This window comes from Neoarius graeffei, chromosome 14 (assembly GCF_027579695.1).
Source record: "Neoarius graeffei isolate fNeoGra1 chromosome 14, fNeoGra1.pri, whole genome shotgun sequence".
Lineage (NCBI taxonomy): Eukaryota > Metazoa > Chordata > Actinopteri > Siluriformes > Ariidae > Neoarius > Neoarius graeffei.
Genome location: NC_083582.1, coordinates 23,087,498 through 23,093,497, shown reverse-complemented (window position 1 = coordinate 23,093,497; position 6,000 = coordinate 23,087,498).

The following is a 6,000-nucleotide window of genomic DNA, read 5'->3' as shown; positions in this document are numbered from 1 at the left end:
CCTAATTCGGTTGCCTCCATCTTTAGTATGTGATCAAAATGTAGCAAATTACGAAGCATACTAACAAGGTCTTCTACAAAAGCACAAGACCCAAAATCTCATTGGAAAATTTCTTTACTTAAAGGTTTCTGTTTAACATGCACTATACAGCTAAAGGTTTGTGGCCATCTGACCACGCACCCATATGTGGTTCTTCCCCAAACTCTTTCCACACAATTGTATAGAATGCCTTTGCTGGCCAGCACAGTGGTGTAGTGGTTAGCACTGTTGCCTCACAGCAAGAAGGTTCTGGGTTAGAGCCCAGCGGCCGACTTTCTCTGTGGATTTTGCATGTTATCGCTGTGTCTGCATGGGTTTCCCCCACAGTCCAAAGACATGCAGATTAGGCTAATTGGTGGCTCTAAATTGACCATAGGTGTGAATGTGACTAAGGTGGGGTTTACATTAGACCGTATCAGCGGATCATCAGATTAACGTTTTTAAAACGATTAGCGTGCACACAGCAACACCAATACACGATTCGCGTGCACACAGCAACGCCAATACACGGATACGCTCGGCTCCGCAGGCATCCTGCGCTCCAAATCACTCCGCCCTGAACAGCGAGTGCCCTCTGGAGGGTGCGCACTCCGGCCCTGCGCAGCTCACAGAGCGCACGAGTATAGCGCACGAGCAGTGATTCGGGACTGAGCCGCTGTGTGTGTGATCTCAGTGCATATCACTTACCACTTGCAAGTGGAAGGATGGCAAGCCTAAAGACAATCATAACTACACAATGGGCAGTATTTGCATCAGTATTTGCAGTATTTTCATACTTTTATACTCTTTTTAATGAAAGGTGATACAAGGCGGAAGTCCGTGCCGTTTTTCAGCAGTCGCGTCACATGACCAACGCCAGCGAATCAGGAAGGTGGCTGTCACAGTGACGTTGTCCAATGACGACGCCAGCTAGAGCTCAGCACAGCATATCCGCGTATTCTCAATGTTTACACACCACCGGACCAGACACGATCTGGATTGAATACGTGGACGCTGGCGGATTTCCGTTTCCAGGCGTTTTAATGTAAACGGACAGTGCATCCGCGAAGAAAACGAGACAGATACGGTCTAATGTAAACTTGGCCTAAGATGGTGTTTACATTAGACCGTATCAGCGGATCATCAGATTAACGTTTTTAAAACGATTCGCGTGCACACAGCAATGCCAATACACGATTCGCGTGCGCACAGCAACGCCAATACACGGATACGCTAATCACATGACTAATTAGACGGCAGTTGAAATGTGTCAGTGCGGCTCAGCGCTCCAAATCACTCCGCCCTGAACAGCGAGTGCCCTCTGGAGGGTGCGCACTCCGGCCCTGCGCAGCTCACAGAGCACGCGAGTGAAGCGCACGAGCAGTGATTCGGGACTGAGCCGCTGTGTGTGAGATCCCAGTGCATATCGGGCATGCGCAAGTCACTCACCACTTGCAAGTGGAAAGATGGCAAGCCTAAAGACAATCATAACTACACAATGGGCAGTATTTGCATCTTACCATGAACAACATTAAGAATGGCAAAGCATTATATTCATACTTTTATACTCTTTAATGAAAAACAAAAAGGTGATACAAGGCGGAAACAATAGCAGGAAGTGAAGTCTGCGCCGTTTTTCAGCAGTCGCGTCACATGACCAACGTGGCATGAACAACGCCAGCGAATCAGGAAGGTGGATGTCACAGTGACGTTGTCCAATGACGACGTCAGCTAGAGCTCAGCACTGTGTTCCCTCGTATCTCAATGTTTACACAGCACCGGATCAGATACGGACTGGGTTGAATACGTGGGCCCTGGCGGATTCAAGTTGTTCCGCCTGTGGAGTCGTTTCCCGGCGTTTTAATGTGAACAGACAGTGCATCCGCGACGAAAACGAGACGGATACGGTCTAATGTAAACACCACCTAAATGGTTGTCTGTGTCAGCCCTGCAATGATCTGGTGACGTCCAGGGTGTACCCTGCCTCTCATCCATAGTCAGCTGGGATAGGCTCCAGCTTGCCCACGACCCTGAACAGGATAAGCAATTACAGATGATGGATGGATGGCCTTTGCTGGTTTTAGCATTACAATTTCCCTTCACTGGAGCAAAGAAGCCCAAAACCTATTCCACCATTACGATGCCCCTGTGCACAAAGTGAAGACGTGGTTTGTCATAGTTGAAGTGGAAGAACCACTGAACGCCTTTGGGATGAACTGGAACGCCGAGTGTGTACCAAGCCTCCTCACCTGATGAGTTACTTATCAGCTCCTTACTAATGCTCTTGTGTCTGAATAGGCAAAAATTACCACATCTAATGAAAAGCCTTCCCAGAAGAATGGAGGCTATTATAACAGCAAATGAGGACTAAATCTGAAATGGGATGTTTAACAAGCACACATGGGTGTAATGATCAGATCAGATGTCCACAAACGTTTGGCCACATAGTGTTTCAAGAGTTGTAATAATTTTTTTTCCTTCCCTAGAATAAATAGAATGAGTCAAAAAGAGTTGAAAGGGGGAATAAAAGGCCACCTTTGCCACGAGCTGGATTTCAACACAATCTCAAAGCAAAATAAAGGGAAGACTGAAGCAGACTTCTCCCTTTTATTTCCATTTGATATTGCTGTCTAGGAAAAACTACTGTGAATATGGAGATCTGTTTTCAGATTTCTTTCCCTATTGGGTTAAAAGTGCATGATAATGTCTTTTCTCTGAATTTAATACACGCCATCTGTGGATATGCATAAAGGAAAAGGTGTTCATAGTCTTCCCGTCCTGCCTCTCATCTCAGGCCAAGATTGACCTGTTTCCCATCCACCATTACATCAGTAGAATCTGGATAGGGACACGAATCTAAAAGCATTCCCACTGAGCTGTGGAATGTGCTTGGAATTTTGCTATGGCGATGGCTGATTTTGTGTGGCATTCCAACATCTGACCCTTACTTCACCTCAGTGACCATGAGTGAACTGTGAAGAATGAAAAACCTGTCACCATGTTCCTAAACATCATGAATCATGTTCTTGGTTGAATTTGGCTAAGCTTCAGGAAAAGCATATTTTATCAGCTCCATAGAGGAAATTCTAAAAAACAAAAGGCAAAAAAAAAAGGTGTGCTCAGATTTACTTCCATTTGCTATTCCTGAGATATTCAGGGCAATGCTAATCAGCATTCCTTCATGCTTGTCTATGAAGTCGGATTCTTAAATGTGTACGCGCGAAACAGGTCTTGAGACCAGCTGAGCAGTTTTTACTTCCTCTAAGCAGGAACCTTGTTTCCATTCATTCTCCATTCAGTAAACACTTCTGGTCATGGTTGTAGTGAATTGAGTCTAAAGGCCTCTGCATGCTCTTGCGACAAGGCTTTCGCAGATAGCTTTTCGCAGACAGTTGTAATTTATTGTTGAGCGGGGATAATAGGCGTGCGCGATGTTGTTATTGACCGGCACAACGCAGGGGGCGCGAAGTTGGTGGGTGTGGTTAGTGGAGTGTTTATCCTCCGGTTACTTATAATGACTAGAACTTTTTTTTTTTTTTTATAATGACTAGAACTGGAGTCGTATAGATGTACGTACTTCCTCAATCAACCGCTCTTCGTGCTGCTCCATCTTCGCTCGTGTTTTTAAAAATGCCGGCCGTGAAAACAAACCAAACCAGGAAAGTAGGGAAGCGGAAGTGCGTGTACAGCGGATGTAGAGTGGACCAATCAGAGCCCTCTTGTCTGCGGCGCTGTCTGCGAGGCTTCTGCGGTGGTCACAATTTTTGGGAGGTGCGCACAGAGCGTCTGCGAAGGTGGGGGGGGCTACGCAGACACTGTCTGCGACGCTATCTGCGAGGACTGGGTTGTCAGCATAAATTGGCCTTAAGGGCCTCTGCATGCTCTTGCGACAAGGCTTTCGCAGATAGCTGTTCGCAGACAGTTGTAATTTATCGTTGAGCGGGGAGTAATAGGCGTGCGCAATGTTATTCACCGCCACAACGCAAGGGGGTGTGAAGTCGTGAAATCGTTAGGAGTAGTTGGTGGGTGTGGTTAGTGGAGTGTTTATCCTCCGGTTACTTATAATGACTAGAACTAGAGTCGTATAGATGTACATACTTCCTCACTTCCTCGATCAACCGCTCTTCGTGCTGCTTCATCTTCGCTCGTGTTTTTAAAAATGGCGGTCGTGAAAACAAACCAAACCGGGAAAGTAGGGAAGCGGAAGTGCGTGTACAGCGGATGTAGAGTGGACCAATCAGAGCCCTCTTGTCTGCGACGCTTCTGCGGTGGTCACAATCTTTGGGAGGTGCGTGCAGAGCATCTGCGAAGGTGGGGGGGCTACGCAGACACCATCTGCAACAACTGCGTTGTCAGCATGAATTGGCCTTAACCAGAGAACACTGGGCATGAGGTTGGAATAGACCCTGGAAGGAATGAAAGTTCATTTCCTAGAACCATACCCCCCCACACACAGTCATAGTAGGGGGAAGCCATAGGTATGCATCATGTTTTTAGAGGTGGGAGGAAATCAGAATACCCAAAGTAAGCCCACACAGACATGGTGAGACCAAGTAAAACTCTAAGAGTAACCTGAGCTTAGGATCGGACCAGGGACTCTGGTGCTGTTCTCAGATCAACATGACATGATTAGAATTGGTGTAATTAAAAAAAAATCCTCAAAAACTTAATTAGATAAATTAGGGGTAAACTATACATTTGTGTTGTTAAGATGGACAATGCAGGGGGTATGATTGAGCAGTCAAATATCTGTCAGCTATCAGTATTAGCAGTTAGCAATATAATCCAAGGGTATACTTGCTTTAGAGAATAAGACCTATCCTGAATGCAAATTTTGTATGACTTTACTGTGGTTTTGGATTAAACCTGCACACCAAGCTTCCTAATTGGCTGTAAAAGTTAAAGAAAGCAAGTTTGATGCCCTTCTTGAGCAGAGATACAAAACTGCCTAATAAGAAACCATTTTAATGTTCTGGTTTTCCAAGATGATTGCTGTATTTGGGGGGGAAAAAAATAATATGGAAAGTGTTGGCTTAGAACCATGAACTGGCCTAGTAGTTAGCGTGTCCACCTCTTGACTGGGAGATTGTGAGTTCTACTTATGGTCAGGTCATACCAAAGACCATCATAAAAATGGTACCTACTGCCATCTAGCAAGGCATGCTACAATACCAATGCAAGTAGGGAGTCAAACTCTCATGGTTATCAGAGGACTGGCCTTCCACTGTAACCCTAGCTATGTAATAGGTGAGAGGCCGAGGACTATAGAAATTGAGATCGGCACCACACCCGTGTGCCTCAAAGAGCTGAGAAGTCCTGAGACAGGAGACTGCCTGGGAAGAGCAGATCCTGGCATGGGAGGGACCTTTGTTGACTAAGAATAGGGCAAGAATATTGTTCAGGTTTTATTTAAAAGAGAATGTCATCAGTAATAAATGTAGGTTCTATATATTTTGTACCACATACAGTGCCTTGCAAAAGTATTCATACCCCTTGAACTTTTTCACATTTTTCCACCTTACAACCACGAACTTAAGTTTTTTATTGAGATTTTATGTGATAGAGTAGCACATAATTGTGAAGTGAAATGAAAATGATAAATGGTCTTCAAAATTTTAAACAAATAAAAATCTGAAATGTGATGCGCATTAGTATTCAGCCCCCTGTACTCTGATACCTCTAAATACAATCCAGTGCAATCAATTGCCTTCAGAAGTCATCTAATTAGTTAGAGTCCTACTGTGTGTAATTTACTCTCAGCATAAATATACTTGTTCTGTGAAAGCCTTAGTGGTTTCTTAGAGAACACTGAAGAACAAACAGCATCATGAAGACCAAAGAACTCACCAGACAGGCCAGGGATAAAGTTCTGGAGAAGTTTAAAGCAGGGTTAGGTTATAAAAAATATCCCAAGCTCTGAACATCTCAAGAAGCACTGTTCAATCCATCATTCGAAAATGGAAAAAGTATGGCACAACTGCA